Source organism: Macaca mulatta, chromosome X, assembly GCF_049350105.2.
Source record: "Macaca mulatta isolate MMU2019108-1 chromosome X, T2T-MMU8v2.0, whole genome shotgun sequence".
NCBI lineage: Eukaryota > Metazoa > Chordata > Mammalia > Primates > Cercopithecidae > Macaca > Macaca mulatta.
This window is the reverse complement of record NC_133426.1, coordinates 18,421,795-18,440,849: the sequence shown is the minus strand read 5'-3', so window position 1 is coordinate 18,440,849 and position 19,055 is coordinate 18,421,795. Positions and strand designations below refer to the sequence as shown.

At 44.5% G+C, this 19,055-nt stretch overlaps 1 protein-coding gene across 10 annotated transcripts in view; it reads right to left on the bottom strand.

Annotated features, from left to right (window-relative positions):
• PPEF1 (protein phosphatase with EF-hand domain 1) overlaps window positions 1-19,055 on the bottom strand; it is a 149,396-nt gene that overhangs the window by 126,616 nt on the left and 3,725 nt on the right. For 4 of the 10 annotated variants that reach the window (XR_013413218.1, XM_077989605.1, XM_077989600.1 and 1 more), the window contains exons 3-5: window positions 7,643-7,822; window positions 5,596-5,849; window positions 777-863 (exon numbers count right to left, since the gene is read on the bottom strand). The gene's annotated coding sequence lies outside the window, so the exon portion shown is untranslated. Of the gene's footprint in view, window positions 1-776; window positions 864-2,225; window positions 2,378-5,595; window positions 5,850-7,642; window positions 7,823-10,795; window positions 10,930-19,055 lie in introns of those variants that run through there. The other 6 variants (XR_013413219.1, XM_077989601.1, XM_077989603.1 and 3 more) reach the window with 5 other exon arrangements.

Sequence of the window (19,055 nt, the reverse complement as noted above, 5' to 3'; positions counted from 1 at the left end):
GCTTAAGTGATTCTCCTACCTCAGCCTCTCGAGTAGCTGGGATTACAGGTGTACACCACCACACCCAGCTAATTTTTGTATTTTTAGTAGAGATGGGGTTTCAGCATGTTGGCCAGGCTGGTCTCGAATTCCTGGCCTCAGGTGATCCACCTTGGCCTCCCAAAGTGCTGGGATTATAGGTGTGAGCCACTGCGCCTGGCCACATCCTCAGTTTTAAACCTAGTCATTACTGAATGCAAAAGAGGTACTCACCAAATATTTGTTTAACCACAGAAAGAAAGGAAAGCAGGGAAAAAACCTCATGATTTAGGTTGTTATTTTAATGGCCAGCCCCTGGACCACGAATTGGATTGGCTGTGCCCTTTATGCGATTTGTTGAAAACTCAGAATTTGCTTTAAATGAACAACTTCCTTGTATTTTTCCATTGTAGAAAGAACACTGAAATGTTACTGTGAGCACCAAAGGGGTCTTACAGTCAGCCTCCAATTGTTACATGAACCAACATTGATGTAAGTGAATAAATCACAATAATGATAACATCTATTGAGCACTGACCATGTTCTAGGCACTTCTAAATTTTACATATGTTAATCTTATCTAATCCACACACCATCCTCTGAGGTATATACTATTATGATCCCTCTTCACCCATTAGGAATTGTAGCCTAAAATCAAACAGCAAATGAGGGGCAGAGTTGGGAGTTGAACCCCGGGCACTTTGGCTTTAGAACCCCTGCTTATTATAATCATTATACTCTACTGCCTGAGTCAGCACCTTGTGTGTTTGCAAAATTCAAGCTTCAGCCTCTTCTCAAATGCTCTCTGGCTTTCCTACAGCTGACCAGGGATGTGTTCTTCCAGCCTGAAAAAAGAAAAAATGACGGGCAGAGTGATGTTAACAGTTTTAAACCATCCTATGTGGCAAGCACCTCCTATGTGGCAGGCACTGCTGAGGGACAGAGACATAAATGGCAGAGAACAAAATATATACATGATTGGATATTGGAATATACACACCAGGTACTTTTAACAGTGCCAGGCACATAATAAATATCTATTACATGAATAAATGAAAGCAATACAGTATGACAAAATAATAAAACAGGTAGGAGACACTCCAGGGGTGCAGAGAAAGAGCGCTATCTCAGAAAGGGGGATGAGGGAAGGCTTCCTAGAAGTGATGCATGGGCGGAGACCTGATGACTGATCAGGCATCTGCCAGAGGAAAAGAGGTGGGAAGAGGGGGTTCTCATAGCTATGCATATTCTACAGTACTTAACTAGGGTGTGAAACGCAGGAGGGGAACTAGAAATCAAAATGAACTTCTTTCCTAAAGATAATGCTGCAATTACATAGAGAAAGGTGCCCTGATGTTAAGACTGAAAAAACAGCTGCCCTCTCCACCTCTTCAGGCTGGACTTAATCTCTCTTGATTGCCTTCCCTTCCTTTCTCACTTCCCCACTGCTGTACTTTCTTTGCTCCTGCCTTCCAAATAAACTTGCTCTCAAAAGTTTATCTCAGACTCTGCTTCTGAGAGATCCCAACCCAGGACATTTAGTTAGTCCATGGCAATAGCAAACTATGAAAACACGAGGGGAATGGAGAAGCCTGACTACCTCTCAAGGGAGAGAGAGGGCATTGCAAGCAAGCCTCTCCTATTTCATAAGCTTCCTGGAGCTTGCCACAGTTCCAATTTCTGCCCAGGCAAAGTAGTTCTAATGGGCAGCTCCCATTATTGATCATGACACACCCTGAGAAGTATGCTAGAATCAAGGCAAAGCAGCTAGACCGGAGAGGAGATTAAGAAAACAGTGGCATGTGCAGATCTATTTGGTGGTGGGTACTTAAGGTTTCTGCTTGTGGCTCCTGATACCTCAAAGCCCTGTAGCACCAAAGTGGGGAAGCTCAGAGAGGGCTGGCCTCTCAGCTCTGATGACTCTGAGCTAGCCTCCTGATGTTGAGGCCACTGGCAAGCAACCACACCCAATCACCACTTCCTAACCCCTAGCAGTCTCCAAAACTGGGGTAGCTGCCCCACGGCAGATGCACAGAGATCTGCTGGAGAGCAGAAAGCAAAACATCAGAACTCATATTTTTATCTATTTTCTTATTCCTGTTAACTTTTCTATTTCCATATATATTTGATCATGTACACAATAAATGAGTTCAGCAGTATTAGCTGTAAATAAATAAATATGCTTGGTCCATTCTCACCAAACTTACTGTGAGGGGTCCATGATCAAAAAAAGTTCAAAAAGGCTGGGGGCAGTGGCTCACACCTGTAATCCCAGCACTTTGGGAGGCTGAGCAGGGAGGATGGCTTGAGCTGATGAGCTGGAGACCAGCCTGGGAAACATAGCAAGACCTCATCTCTACTAAAAAAGAAAGAAAAAAAATATTAGCTGGGTGTGGTGGGACATGCCTGTTGTCCCAGCTACTTGGGAGACTGAGGCAGGAGGATCACTTGAGCCTGCAAGATTGAGGCTACAGTAAGCCATGACAGAGCCACTGTACTCCAGCCTGGGCAACAGAGCAAGACCTTGTCTCACAAAAAAATAAATAAATACATAAAATAAAAGGACTCTAATTTAAAGAGCTTGCTCCCTTGTAAAGAGAAGGAATACCAAGTAATTTTTCACTTAAATAGAAAAAGGATCAAGCATATTTTCAAGGGTGAGTTCTGGGTACTGAAAAATCACATTAAGTAGGAGAAAAGAGAGGACAGATCTGGCAAGTCATTAGGAAGTCATTAAAATAAATTAAAAGTGGGTTATGAATCACCATCAAACGGAAGAAATTCATAAAGGTCAGTGCTTGCCAAATGTTTCTATTGGGGTCACCTGGTGAGCAGCCACAACGACAGGCTAAAACAGCCATCACGTTTTAAGGTGTGGAAGTTCAGTTTTCAAAAGGCTCCATCTTAGATATAAAAGTTGAGCTTTCCTTGGTTGTGATTTAATAAATAGATTAATAGATATCAGAATTTTAATTCAGACCACTGCTTAATCTAACCCTAGTTTGGTCCTTGATGGCTTGAGTTTAAAGAAATTCCTTAAATTAACCCTGAATGTTCATAAATCAAATCAAAGCTTCACAGAAGGTTCTGGTCTGGGTAAGATGGAAAAAGGACATTCTACCCACTCTACTCTTTCTCTCCCATGGGATAAAGCTATAAAACCTGGACAGAATCCATGAAACAGCTATTTGAGGACTGTGGCAGACAGACTCTAAGCTGCCCCTGATGATCCCTTCTTCCTGGTCAATTCACACCCTTGTATCATCCCTCCTCTTCAGCATAGGCTGGACCCAGAAACTTGCTTCTAATCAATTGAGCATGGCAATGGTACTGGGATGTCACTTCTATGACTAGGTTATAAAAGACTGTGACTTTCTGTCTTGCTGGCAGACCCTATGGCCTTCACAGCTTTTGCGCTTTCAATGAAGTAAGCTGCCACATGGGAGAAGCCCATGTGGCAAAGGACTGGGGGAAGTCTCTGGCCAAAAGCCAGCAAGGAACTAAAGCCCTCAGTCAAACAGACCACGAGGAACTGACTCTTGCCAACAACCATATGGACTTGGAAGTGGATCCCTCCCCAGTCAAGCCTTCAGATGACAGCAGCCCAGTCAACACATTGTGTGCAGCAGCTCACGACAGATGCTGAAGTAAGAGGGCCCAAGTAAGCCACGCCTGGGTTTCTGCCCCACAGAAACTGTAAGATCATAAACATGCGTTGTTTTAAGCCACTAGATTTTTTGGTAATCTGTTCCACAGCAATAAACAAGTAACATGAGGACTCTGAAAAGTAAATAACAGAAGGCAGATGAAGGAAACAGATCAGAGTTTGAAGTACCACTGAACTGACAGTGAGTTTACCTTTTGTTCCCTCCAGTTCTTCCAGGCCAGATTCAAGGAAGCAGAAATTAAAATTAAAACCATGAGATACCACTATATGTCTATGAATATAGCTAAGTTTGGGTCGGGGGGTGGAGGTTGAGACAGGGTCTCTGTCACCAGGCTAGAGCACAGTGACACAATCACAGCTCACTGCAACTTTGACTTTCTGGGCTCAAGTTATCCTTCCACCTCAGCCTCCCAAGTAGTTGGGATCACAGGCACATGCCACCATGCCCGGCTAATTTTTGTATTTTTTTGTAGGGACTGAGTTTTGCCACATTGTTCAGACTGGTCTGTAGCTATCTGCCTGCCTCAGCCTCCCAAAGTATTTGCATTATAAGCATGAGCCACTGTGCCCAGCTAAAAAATTTTTTTTAATACAATATCCAGTGCTGGCTAGAATGTGGAGCAACTCGAACTCTAACACTTTGCTGGCAGGAATGCAAAGTGGTACAGCCACTCTGAACAAGAGTTTGGTACTTTCTTATAAAGTTGAACATATACTTACCATATGACAGCAATCCTATTCCTGGGTAGTTATTCTAGAGAAATAAAATTTTCTATTCATGCAAAAACGTGTATACAGGTTCATATGGTCAAACACTGAAAAGAGCTTAAATGTCCTTCAGTGAGTGTCCCACAAACTGTGGGACATCCATACAATGAAATGCTACTTAGCAATAAAAATGAATGAAGCTGATACACACAACCTGGATAGGTCTCAAAGGCATTATGAGAGTGGAAGAGGCTAGGCCGAAAGGGATACAGACAGTTATATGGCATTCTCAAAAAGACAGAACTATAGTGACAGGGAACTGATCAGCGGTTACCAGGGGTTTATGGGTGAGGGAGGGGAGTGACTACAAAGGGCTAGCAGGAGGGAGTTTTGGGGGGGCAGGTTCTGTATCCTGATGATGACAGTGGCTATGCTAATCTATCCATGTGTTAAAATTCGCAGAACTGGCCGGGCATGGTGGCTCACGCCTGTAATCCCAGCACTTTGGGAGGCCGAGGTGGTGGATCACCTGAGGTCAGGAGTTCAAGAACAGCCTGACCAAAACAGTGAAACTGTATCTCTACTAAAAATACAAAAAATTAGCCAGGCGTGGTGGTGGGCGCCTGTAATCCCAGCTACTTGGGAGGCCAAGGCAAGAGAATCCCTTGAACCCGGGAGGCGGAGGTTGCGGTGAGCCAAGGTTGTGCCATTGCACTCCAGCCTGGGCAACAAGGGAGAAACTCCATCTCAAAAAACAAAAAACAAAAAACAAAAAAACACCACAGAACTGTACTTTAGGTTAGTGGAAAAGTAACTGCAGTTTTTGCAGAGACACGCCCATGTACTACTGGAGTCCAGAAAGAAATGAGCTCGACCTGGGAACGCCAGAAAATGTTTCACAGGGCATAAAAGATGGAGAAAGACATTCCAGGGAACATGGGAGCCCATTATATTCGAGATTGGGGGATAGAGGGAGTACAGAGCAAAGGTTGGGAGCATTAACCTGGGGGAGGTAGGTTGGTGCCACCTGTGTGTTCTTATAAATCACAGCAAAGAGTCTAGACTTCAACTTATCAGTCAGGGATTGTCCTTTCAAATGCTTAATGGGCTAGGGCAGATAATACAAATGACTAAAGCAGCCTGGGCGGAAACCATGAGACACTGTAGCGAGTTTTTGTCTAAATGAGGTAGCTGCTACTTACTGGTAGCTCCATCTTCGGCTGCTATCCAGAAATCACAGCCCAGTGTTGCCTGATGTAATTTTCCAAGAGAAGCTGAAGATAGTTGTATGTATGATCTCCTTATTTTTAAATGTTAGCATGAGTATATTTCAGCAAATTTATGAAGCCACTGATTATAGGGTGCACTGCTGTTTTATGTACCGATAAGAGAGAACACCACCACTGATCAAACTATGACACTGTCCATTTCAAGACACATCCCAATATCAGAGCTGCTAAAATGTGAAAAAAAAAATATACATCTTAGAATCAACAAAATACAGTCATTCTCATTTTCTCAAAACGCCGTACAGACTGCGTGGATTCCTCTTAAAGCTGCCAGATTGCAAACTCTGTTTAAGTCAAGGGGAGCCTGAGGGTAAGCTGATTAGATTCAAGGTGCAAGATCACTCTGGGGATCAGATGGTGATGAATGGGGAAAAGCAGGTAACAGGACGACCAATGAGGAGGCTCCTGCAATAATCCAGGAGATAGATGGTAAGGGCTGAATTCAAGTCATGGCAGAGGGGATGAAGGGGAAGGAGGAGCCAAATGTAAAAGTGTTTTATGTAATAAACCCCACAGGTCTCAGACTGGGCATGGAGAGTGAGGGGGAAATAGATATCGAGGGGGATTCCAAGGGTTTTAGTTTGGAAAAATAAATAGATTCATCATTTACTCAACAATATTTACTGGGTGTCTACCATGCGCCAGGCACTATACTAGGTGCTGTGGTTACAAGGGGTGGACAAGATAGACATGGTCTCTGCCTTCTTGTAATTTACAGTATAGGAGATGATGATATTCATTGCAATAGGGTATTAAAGGGTACAAGAGTTGGACATGAAGGGGGACAAGTGAGTTTATGGTGGAGAAAAATCATGAGTTTGGTTAGCGGTGTGCTAAATTTCAGTACTTGTGAGACCTCACTGTTGAAATATCCCATAGGCAGTAGAAGTCTGGGTTTGGAGCTCAGGAAATAAATCAGGACTGGAGAGTCAGATTAAATAGGTCATGAGGTTGCTGACAATAGCTGAAGTGATTAGAGAAGATAAAATAGCCAGGGAGAGCTTGTAGAGTAAGGCTATAGAGGCAAAAGCAGAACACTGGGGAATAGAGACATTAAAGAGAATGAAAAGAGGAAGGAGCCAACAGGGAGGCTAACAAAGCAGCAATCTGGAAAGTAAGAGGCCAAGGAGTGAGGGCTATCTATAAAGCAATGGAGATTTGAGTATAGTCCCTCTAAACCTACACCTAGAATTACTGCCTAGAAGCAATTTACCTTTGCCATGTACAGTTCAGATTGTCAGAGTTATGGATGTTTCACATGAATTCCAAATAGGCTTATCAAAACTGCTTCTAATTTAGAAAGCTAGGATATTTTTAAATATTGCCACAATCTGTTTCTTTATCTCGTATGTGCTTACGTTTTCCATGTATCTCAGATTGACATCTAGCATGAGTCAATGTAGAGCAATTTTGTAATTCCTTATTTCTTCTTCTTTTCTTTCTGCAGGAGCTACAATCTGCCATTCCAAGAATAAAAGTAAAACAAAGACTACACACTGATGCAACTCCCTCTCATGTTAAAGCACTGGGAATTGGGCAAAACTGATCTCGGCAGAGAATGGAGTCACTCTGCAAGACCATCATGAGGTTCTCTGCCCAGAGCTCTGTTAACAGCTGAGCCTGAAATGTAAGATACTCTGATCCTTTGGACTTGTCCAGAAAGGCCCTCAGACATCTTCATTTTATAGGAGAGGAAACCATTGCCCAGAGAAGTTAGGTGGCCTCCCCAAAGTCACAGTCTTGTGATTCAGTGACCAGAACTTTTTCCAGTACATCAAGGCGACCCAATTCCACCTCATACGCATATATTAAAACATAACAAACTTCATACATAAAACATAAAGACCACAAGAGTTGGGCTAAACAACTAAACTGTCAGAGGCCACAGGTTAACTTTTGATCACTGCCCCATGCCTACCCAGATCACCCTCAATTCACCTGGTCCACTGAGTGCTCTTACCTTTCCGTCGAGGTTTGATTAGGTTCACACAGGTTCAAGGGGAACAGCCTCCTAGATCTTCACTTTGCTGGTTGTTGACTCTTTCAGCCTGACCTGCAGGCTCAGGACACAATCTATCATCACACAGGTCTTATTGAAGAGGGTTTCCCAGTCTCATTTGGAATCTTCAAGAGGTAGATTCTAGAATGATCAATAGGTTGCCTTGGTGACCTCACAATGTAGGATGCAGATATGACAATATCTGCCAATGGAACGTGGATGACATGACCTGGATGAGAGGACTATTTCTTGCTTATTGAAAGGCAGATTCCAGCTTTCTTTTTGTCACCATTGCATCCCTGTCAACCATTTTTGTGTTCATGAACATGGTAAACAAAGAAAAGTTTGTTTCTTGGAGGAATGTTGATAAAACAAGGCCTGGGCCAGGCACGGTGGCTCATGCCTGTAATCCCAGCACTTTGGGAGGCCAAGGCGGGTAGATCACCTGAGGTCAGAAGTTCGAGACCAGCCTGGCCAACATAGTGAAACCCTGTCTCTACTAAAAATACAAAAATTAGATGGGCATGGTGGCAGGCACCTGTAATCCCAGCTACTTAGGAGGCTGAGGCAGGAAAATCACTTGAACCCGGGAGGCAGAGGTTGCAGTGAGCTGAGATAGTGCCACTGCACTCCAGCCTGGGCGACAGAGTAAGACCCTGTTCCATGCCCCCACCTCCGGCCCCGGCCAAAACAAAAAACAAAAAAACAAGGCCTGGAAAATATCCAGGGCTTTCTTTTCGAAACCCTATTACTGCCTTAGATGATTAAGAGTTTATAGAGAAGTCTTTGGAAAAAACTTTCAGAGCATTTTCTTTTGTGCACTTATTCCTGGCTTGGTTTCATTCATATATTCATTAAATAAATATTTGTTGAGCATCTATTATGTGCCAGATACTGTTCTATACCCTGAGGACATACCAGTTAGCAAAACTGATAAGGCCTCTTCCTTCCTAAAGCTTATAGGCTAGTAGGAGAAGTAAACATTAATCAAATAATCCTAAGTGTGAAATTGCAAAGGACAAGTATTCATTTTATGAGAGTGAGGTGGGAGGTTGAGCAGAGGCTTCTCTGAGGAAGTCATCTTTGACCTGACAGTGGAAGGTTGAATGTGGATTAACTAGGTGAAGGTGTTGATAGGGGATGGAGTCAAGCATACACTTGAGCACGTGACCTGGAGTAGCTAACTGGAGACTAGGATTGGGAGATTTTCCAAGGAGAATCCAGGATTCAATACAGGTCTACTTTACTAAAGCCGAAGCTCTTATTTTCACCAGTATTTAAAAGGTGCACAATCTGTCAGTCCTACAACTCACTTGCGTAAAACTCTAAAACAGCACTTCGCAAACTTTAATGCACTTACAAGTCACCTAGGGATCTTGTCCAAACACAGATTCCTGGGCCCAATCCCTGCTGAATCCCAACCTGATTCAGTAGGTCTGGGGTGGGGCTGTGAAGCTGCATTTCTAATAAGCTCCCAGGTGACAGTGAAGCACGCTTTGAGTGGCACTGCTCTGTAACATAGTACTCTTTTTATTTATTTTTATTTGTTTGAGACAGGGTCTCACTCTGTCGAGAGTGAACTATGATCGCGCCCAGGCTGGAGTGCAGTGGCACGATCATAGCTCGCTGTAGCCTCCACCTCCTGGGCTCAAGTAATCCTCCTCGCTCAGCCTCCCAAGTAGCTGGGACTACAGGTGCCTGCCACCACACTCGGCTAATTTTTTTATTTTTTACAGAGATGGGGTTTCACCATCTTGCCCAGGCTGGTCTCAAATTCTTGGGCTCCCAAAGCACTGGAATTACAGGCGTGAGCCACCACACCTGGCCTCATTCATAGCTTTTGGAGTGTAAACCAAAAGAAAAAATTTAACCTCCCATCCCCCCCGCCCCCCCCCCCGCCCAACCATTGGAATGGACTTCTTCCTAGGCCAGGGCACTTTAAAATTTAACCTGAAAGACTGGTTCAGGCCATGACGAGAAGCAGGGATCCAACGTGCCTCATTATACCTCTCCAGTGTTAATATGAGCACAGACCTTAGGTCGGATAAGAAACATTTACAATCTGTCCTCTCTGAAGCCTGCTACCTGAAGGCTTCATCTATCTACACAATAAGAACTTTGGTCTCCACAGTCCCTTAACCCAGACATCTCCTTTCTAGTGATCCCAGGTCTTTGGATAAACTCAACCAATTGTCAAGTAGAACATTTTTCAATCTACCTATAACCCAGAAGCCACTCCCCCTCCTCCCCCTTGCTTCGAGTTGTCATGCCTTTCTGAACTGAACCAATGTATTTCTTAAATATATTTGACTGAACTCTCACGTCTCCCTAAAATGTATTAATTCTACAATGATCTTGCAATTTTTATGGTTTACTCAGTAGTAAGGCCAAAACAAAAGAATGTTGTGATATGTAACTACGGCAATGCCAAAAGCTAAAGATTTCAAAGACTTGGGAAAGAACGAGAGAAATAATAATCATAAGCAAACTGGCGTGTCAGTAATATAGTGAAACTTCTCTAATTCATCCCAGTGAAGTGGGCTGTCAATTCTTACTCGGTGACAAGTTCAATTTATGAAATAGTTTTAAAGAAAAGTAACAAATTAATCTGATGTAATGAATGACAATGTCTATATGTTTAATAACTCTTTAGCAGGTCAATAAGAGCTGTTTGTAATTAACACTTTCAGTTTCTGCCGGAAGCTCTGGATTTTATATGATGTGAGAGAAAAACCACCTCCCTTTCCAGGCCTCCTTTGTTACTTACTTCTGTCACATTTCCCACTGATGTGCCACATTCCTGCTGGTGGCCTATGTGAAAACAAGTAGGCGAGACAGCCAAGATTTCTCTGGATTGGTTTTCTGAGAAGGTTATGAAGTTAATATAGGGCCTAGAGTGAAATACTGTCATTTTAAAAAACTAGAAATGAACTCCTGTGTGCAGAGAAGAATAGGAAGATTAAGGAAGGGAAACAGGAGTAAGTTTTTATAATTTTGAGGAAATATCAGCTCTGCCACTTTCAACCTGAGGACCTTAGGCAACTTACATAACTCTTCTAGACCTCAGTTTCCTCATTTTAAAAATGAGAATAGGCCGGGCGCTGTAGCTCACACCTGTAATCCCAGTTCTTCGAAAGGCCAAGGCAGGTGGATCACTTGAGGCCAGGAGTTTGAGACCAGTCTGGACAACACAGTAAAGCCCCGTCTCTACTAAAAATACAAAAATTAGCCAGGCATGGTGGTGTGCGCCTATAGTCCCAGCTACTCTGGAGGCTGAGGCATGAGAATCGCTTGAACCTGGGAGGTGGAGGTTGCAGTGAACTGAGATCGTGCCACTGCACTCCAGTCTGGGCAACAGAGTGAGACTCTGTCTCAAAAAAAAAAAAAAAAAAAGAATATTTAAAGAGAATAATTTAAGCGACAATCTCTTTGCAAACTATAAAGTGCTAAACAAGTATTAGCTACCATTTCTAGGAGAGGCCTGCATTTCCCAAGTGGATATACATCCTAGAGAAGAAATGTGGTCTGGCCAGTGGGTCAGGATGTGTCTAGGAACATAATAGAATAAGATTCTAGAGTCAGCTTGCTTGGGTTCAAGTTCTAGCTCAATCACTTAACAGCTCTGTGTGAGCTTGGGCAAATTACATAACCTCTCTGTGCCTATTGCTTCAACTATAAAACGAGGCTAGGGATAGCACCAACCACACCGGGTTGACGTAACGAATGAATGGGTTAATACACATCGTAGCAGCCACTGATCATTACTGTCCATTCTCCCTCTCTTCCTTACTAATAAAACCCCAGTTTTGTTCTAGGTGGCAGTGTTCAGCCAACACAACTTGATTTGCCAGGTTCCCTTGCAACTATGGGGAGTCATGTGACACAGTCCTAGCTGTTGAGATATAAGCAGAAATCTACAGGTTGAGGCTTCCGGAAAAGCCATTTTCCCGATAAAAAAGAAAAGACTCAGCTGGCACAAGCCTCTTCTCTTTTGTCCTTCCCCCATTCTGCCTGGAACCAGGACACAATGCCTGGAGGAGGGGCAGCCATCCTGTGCACACTAGGAGGAAGGCCTCACACAGAGAATAGCAAAACCATGATGCAGGAGGGCGGGGCAAGCTTGAGACTTGGAGGACAATGTGACACTGTGTATCTCCTGGCTTCGTATCATGTGGGACAAAAACCAAGCGCTCTGTGTTAAGCCCCTGCTGTTCCGTTTACCTTATTTCAGGCAGCCAAACACATTCTCTAACCAATACAACTGTAAAGCAGCTTGGTGCCTGGCTCATAGTATTTAATAAATGTTAGCTATTATTATTATCATTGGGCCAGCATTCTGTTCCCTAACCATGTGGCTAAGCAAATAGTCCCCTAACTGCCTTGTGATAGAAGCACAATTTTCCTTTTTGAAATCACCCCAGCTCCCTGTTTTTAGCCATGTGATTTGCATGGGACTGGCGCAGCCCCCAACTCTAAGTGTGGGCCCTGGCTGACTTACGCCAATTACCCGAACCCACTCCCCAGCAACAGCAACTTTTCAGGAACAAGCACATAATTCAGGCCTCAGATGGCATATCCTCTTCTCCTGACAAAAAGGAGTGTTTGGGGTGGGCACATAGCTAAAGAAAGGTATTATGAGTGAATCTTGGGGTACCTGGAGAGAGTGCTGGGACAGACTCACTCATCTCCCCCTAGTGTGGTGCTCTGAGCAAGGCTGTCACCATGAGAAGAGCCAGTACAGGGGGTGAAAGTGATACATGGGGAAGGGCCGACTGAAAGGCAGGGAAATGAAGCCGGAGCCCTCCAACCTAAGTCTCTGGATCAGACCTTACCTTTGGAAGTTTCAAACCAGATTCGTTTGAAACTGGTTTTGCCCAGTTTGGGTTGGATCTTCTACCACAGGCAACTACAAGATTCTTTCTGATACCGTTAGATGAAAAAAATAATAATTTTACTGTAAGGACTACATGCCTACAGGGGAACTTTCCAAATCCTGGTGTAGTGCATCTATTCAATAAAATCTATAGTCCAGCACAATATAAGTTCACATCAAAATCACCTTTCTAAAAGAAAAAATGACAATAAGATTCACAATCCATTTTCAGTTGTGTGAATTCATTCAAATTTCTCTTCTGAAAGAAAAAAAAAAGTCAGCCAGTTGAAAGTGTTTTGTTTTTGTTCTTTTTGTAAACACGTCCAGGAGAGGTCCATTAAGAATAAATGTGCATCCAGGCTTTAGAAGAACACTGAGCCCAGAGGCAGATGCTGGAAATGTATGACTAATATTGAAATAATATTCACAGACAGTTGTCATGGCAGCCTGCTCCATCTGCACAAAATAGAACCCACTGCATCTTAACAGGATTTAGCAGAGGAAAACTGCTAGCCTGCAGATAGCCTCTAAATGAATTAAACAACCTACTAATTGGTTTTGCTTTTATTACTGTAGATGGCCTTAGGACTCTACCCTAAGTGTATCCAAAAGATCCCCAATTCTTGAAATCACTAGTAAAAATACACAATATGACTGGAGTTTAACACCTGCTCCACACTTGAAATCTTTCCTTCAGACTGTGCAGAAAGCTTAGAGGCAAGTCTTAATGCGTGCCCAGTTGAATCGATGTGGAAACAAATGAGTCAGTAAGTGTTGTGGAAGTCAAGGGAGTAACCCATTTCATTTCCATCACCGATTAGCACTGGCTGCTATCAGGTGCTGCCTTTTAAATGGAGCTCTAGAGGAGTGAGCAGTAGTAGTCAAATTGTTTTGTGTTCAGTTACCTAGTCGCAGGGGAGTGACTTTAGAAACTAGGCACATCTCTGCCGGGCGCGGTGGGTCACGCCTGTAATCCCAGCATTTTGGGAGGCCAAGGCAGACAGATCACCTGATGTCAGGAGTTCAAGACCAGCCTGGCCAGCATTGTGAAAATCCATCCCTACTAATAATACAAAAATTAGCAAGGCGTGGTGGCGGGTGCCTGTAATCCCAGCTACTTGGAAGGCTGAGGCAGGAGAATCACTTGAACCCAGGAGGTGGAGGTTGCAGTGAGCCAAGATTATGCCACTGCACTCCAGCCTGGGCGAGAGAGTGAGACTCTGCCTCAAATAAAAAAAAGAGAGAGAGAGAGAGAGAAAGATACTAGGCACATCTCAAGTGCCTAAGTTAAGTAAGAGAGGGGCAGACAAAGCATTCTAAGCTGATCTGTTTCTCTCTGGAGTGACCATCTCTAGGAAATGTAATCTCATTGAAAGCGATGGCGGGTGATTGTGAAGGTTCTAGATAGCTGATCTGGAGAGGTATACCATGTGAGGCCTTCTTTCCTATTAGACAGGTTTTTGCATATCACCCTGCCTACCCCTCATCAGCCTTCTCTTTGTCAAGTTTCTTAAGAGAAAGGAGACCGGACCCAAATTCAGATCTAACAACATCCTACATTAGGAAAACCACATCAAGCCATTATCTTCCATTAACATCTTGGAACAAATAAGTCCTTTGGGTTAACTCATGTTCTTCAAACTTCTTGAGATGAGACCATGTCATATACTTTTTTTAAAAAAGCTCCTGCGCTACCCAACACTGTGTTCCCAGACATATTGCAGGCATGTGATAATGAACAACTTCCATCAAGGGACTGGAACACAGGGCAAGCCCTCGGTAGCTGGGGGGCAAATTAAAGACATTGTCAAAATGGTACAGGAGAGAGCTACGGGTGAGCAACACGGAAAGGTTTAATCAGTAGGATCTGTATTTTTCCTCATGTAACTGAAACTTCTACTAAACAGTAGCATTAAAAATGAGGGATTTTATTATTCATTTCACAAGGAATCTGGAGCAGGGAATCTGGCTGGGACCCAGGCGCCTTCCTTCTCTGAGCCAAGCCATGCAGCTTTCTTTTTCCCAATTGTCAACTCATGGGTGCAAAATGCTGATCACAACAGAAAGTGATGCCCTCCTTCTAGCACCACATTCACATTCCAGGCAGAAAGAGATAAACTATGGGCCAAAAGGCGGATGCCAAATGGGTCTACCTCCTTTCAAGGAAATGAAGCTGTTTTAGCCAGACACATCACCAAAGCAAACACAATCAGGCACTATAGTGCAGAGGCTAAGCACAGCCCATGGAGCCAGATGGTCTGGGCTTAGAACCTTGCTTCTTTATGTCACTGTGTGACTTGGTCAAGTTACCAACTTACTTTGTGCCTCGATTTTCTCACCCGCAAACTATAATAGTACAGGGTTCTCGTGAGGATTAAATGAGTTAATAGGAGTGAAGGGCTTAGAATAGTCGTTAATACACAGCAAGCACTGTACAACTGTGTGTTCTTCTTACTTTTCTTATTGAGGAAAAGAGGAATGGATATTAGATAAGCAACTAGCAGTATCTGCCACAGATGTGTTGCCCACTGTATAACTGTACCTGGCCTGGTTACTGCGCCACACGTGAGCAAACGCCCTGCTGTACATGAGAACTACTGGCTCCCCAGAAGACAAGGAAACCACAACCCTACTGATATGGTTTGGCTGTGCTGCAACCAAAATCTCATCTTGAATTGTAGCTCCCACAATTCCCACATGTTGTGGGAGAGACCCGGAGGGGAGGCAACTGAATCATGGGGCAGGTCTTTCCCATGCTGATCTCATGAGAGTGAATAAGTCTCATGAGATCTGATGGTTTCGGCTTCTCCTTTTGCTTGGTTCTCATATCTCTCTTGCCTGCCACCATGTAAGACGTCCCTTTGCTCCTCCTTCATCCTCTGCCATGATTGTGAGGCCTCCTCAGCCATCGGAACTGTGAGTCCACTAAACCTCTTTCCTTTATAAATTACCCAGTCTGTGGGTTGTCTTTATTAGCAGCGTGAGAACAGACTAATACACCTACTCTACCAGAAGCGGCCATTTCCATGACTGTCAGCCTCATCCCCACTTACTGGGGACTGAGAACCACCAAAACTTTCAGGCATCTGAGCCAGGGCACCACTGTTAGCCACTATGCCAAGGCTCGTCCATGTTAGACATAGATCATTAGGACTCGTTCCATTGCAAGTGTCAGTAAGCCCATTCCAGCTGGCTTACGCAAAGCTGGGAATGGATTCCTCAAATAACTGAAGAGTCAATGGTATATGCATGACTGGGGCCGGGAGGTAAATGACCGCATCCAGCTGCTCTATTGCTCAGCTGGGATCCCTTGGTGTCGGCTCCATCCTCAGGTCTCCAGCAGGTCGTGGATGTCTTTCATGCTTCATGGTCATTCACTAACTTCTGAACCTCCTCCCTATGTCTTGGTAATTCCTCCCATTTGACTCCTAACTCCCCAAAGCAGAAACAAGAAATTTGTTTTTCCAGTCTCTTTGATAGCAAGAGCACAGGCAGGTAAAGTAAGCACTGCCAGCAACTTCAATCCAGAAGAGGGCAACCTGAAGACGTGGAGAGCTCCCAAAGGCCACCTTCTGCCAAGGTTAGTGGCAGAGGTGTCCCGTTTCCAGAGACAGCAGTGGTCAAGATTGTGGGCTCCAACACTGGTTTGAGTTACTAAATCTGTATTCAGAGGAGGCAGCAGTGTGCACCTGCGCTGGTGCAGTCCCTCAGGGAGATGTGGACATCATTCCTGGCTTTGGAGTCACTGAGGCCTTCTTGGAGATCCTGTGAGCTACCTGGTGTCCTTTAATAAACTCCTTCTCCTCTTAAACTAGTGGGAGCGTTGAAGCCGCTTAGGTGGTGTTATGCTTTTGTAACAACCCCAAATGTTAGTGGCTTACAATGACAAACGTTTATTCGGCACTCCAGTTCCACAGCCAGTGCAGATGGGCCGCAGTTCTGTAACATGGAGCCTTCCCTCTGAAACTCAGGTCAACCTGTCTCTGGAGCATTGCTGTTCTTCTTGTAGCAAAGGGGAAGGACAGAAGCAGCCACCACACTGGCTCTTACACTTTTGCTTGGAAGTGATACACATCACTTCTGCTCACATTCAACTGGGCAAAGCAAGTCACCTGGGCAAGTCTATCAGGGGGGCCATGGTGTCAAAATCCTACATGGGGAAGAGAAGTGAATATTCTGAACAAGAGGGTTCTGTTGTATGCAACCAAGAGCCCTAATATAATGCAATAGTAAGATGGCAGCAGAACTGCCAGCCTCTAGATCATCTCACGTTCAAGTCCAGGATGAATTAGGAAACGTCTCTGCTCAAGAAGTCAAGCAAAAGCCCAGGATTAGCTCTAACTGGAACTCACTGCCTTGGCTTGAGTCACCCTCAACACTGACACATTGTTTTCAAGACACATTCACTGAGCACTTACTCATACGCTGGAAACTACTTAGACTCTGTGTAATACAGCAGAGAACGAAGCCAAATCCATGCCGTCATGGAACTTGCATTCCAGTCGAGGATGGTGGGGACAGACAATCAACAAAATAAATTAGTAAATATGTAGAAATTTAGTGTTGCAGGCCAGACGTGGTGGCCCACGCCTGTAATCCCAGCACTTTGGGAGGCCGAGGAGGGTAGACCATGAGGTCGAGAGATGGAGACCATCCTGGCCAACATGATGAAATCCTGTCTCTATTGAAAATATAAAAATTAGCTGGGCATGGGGCAGGTGCCTGTAGTCCCAGCTACTCAGGAGGCTGAGGCACGAGAATCGCTTGAACCCAGGAGGCAGAGGCTGCAGTGAGCCGAGATCACACCATTGCACTCCAGCCTGGGCAACAGAGACGCTGTCTAAAAAAAAAAAGAAAAGAAAAAAGGAAAGAAATGTAGTGCTGCAGAGAAAAATAAGCAGGAAAGGGGGGCAGTGAGTCTCTAGCATGAATGGAAAAGAATAATAGCAATTTTCAGTAGGTAGTCAGGAAAGGCCTCACTGAGAAGATATTTGGATATGACCCGAGCAAGGTGAGAGAACAAGCAACAGCGTGATTTAAGGAAAAACTATTCAAGGCTGAGAGCAGCAGCAGCAAAGGCCCCGAGGCAGGAGAGGCCTAGTGTAACTGAAAGGCAGCAAGCAGGCCGGTGTGGCTGGAGTGGAGTCAAAGCCAAGGCAAAGTCATAGGATTTTTGTTTTTGTTTTTGAGACAGGGTCTTGCTCTGTGACCCAGGCTGGGGGGCAATGGCACAGTAACGGCTCACTGCAACCTCCACCTCCCAGGCTCAAGCGATCCTCCCATCTCAGCCTCCCAAGTAGGTGGGATTACAGGTGCATGCCACCATACCTGGCTAATTTTTGTATTTTTAGTAGAGACGGGATTTCATCATGCCGGCCAGGCTGGTCTCAAACTCCTGGCCTCAAGTGTCTGCCCACCTCGGCCTCCAAAGTGCTGGATTACCGGCGTGAGCAACCATGCTTGGCCAGCAAGAGGATTTATAATCAGAGAGGCACAAGCCTTGTAGGCCACTGTAAGGCTTCAGCTTTTCTAGCTGAGGTAGGGAGCCATTGAAGGGTTTTGCACAGTGATGAGACCTAATTTAGATCTTGAAAGGACCACTCTGGCTACTGTGTGGAGAATAGTCTGTAGAGAGGAAAGGGCAGAAGCTAGAAGGCCAAGATCTGAGGCTACTGGCTATGATCCAGGCAAAATGTGTGGTGGCTTTGATTAGAGTATAGCTGGGGAGATGACAGAAAGCTAGAAGATTCTAGATAGATCCCGCAGGTAGTGCCAATAAGATTTGCTAGTAAGATTACGTTGGGGGTGTGAGAAAAAGAAGAATCAAGTATGATTCTTAGTTTTAGGCCTAAATAACTGGAAAGATGAAGTTCCCATTATCTGAGATAAAGAAGACAGAGGCCAGGCACGGTGGCTCATGCCTGTAATCCCAACACTTGGAGAGACCAAGATGGGTGAATCACTTGAGGCCAGGAGTTCGAGAACAGCCTGGCCAAAATGGCAAAACCCCATCTCTACTAAAAGTACAGAAAAAAAATTAGCCGGATGTGGTAGCACACGCCTGTGATCCCAACTACTCGGGAGACTGAGGAACGAGAATTGTTTGAACCCAGGAGGCGGAGGTTGCAATGAGCTGAGATGGCACTACTGCACTCCAGGGTGGGTGACAGAGCAAAACTGTCTCTGAAAAAGAAAAACATACCAAGAGAGGAGCAGATTTAGGGGCAGAGATCAGGAGCGTGGGCACAGACATGTGAGATGCTTAACAGACATCTAAATGGAGATGCTGAACATGTAGGTCTGGAGTTTGGGAGAAAAGTCTAGACTAGAGATACACACTTGGAATCTTCTAGGTTCTCAATGGTATTAAAAGCCATTAGATTCAATGAGGTCGCTGGGGTGGTGAGAATGAATAGAGAAGTCCAAGCACCGAGACCTCTGAGGTACGGCTGTGTTTAAAGGTCAAACAGATGAGGCTCCAGCAAAGGTAACCAAAAGGGA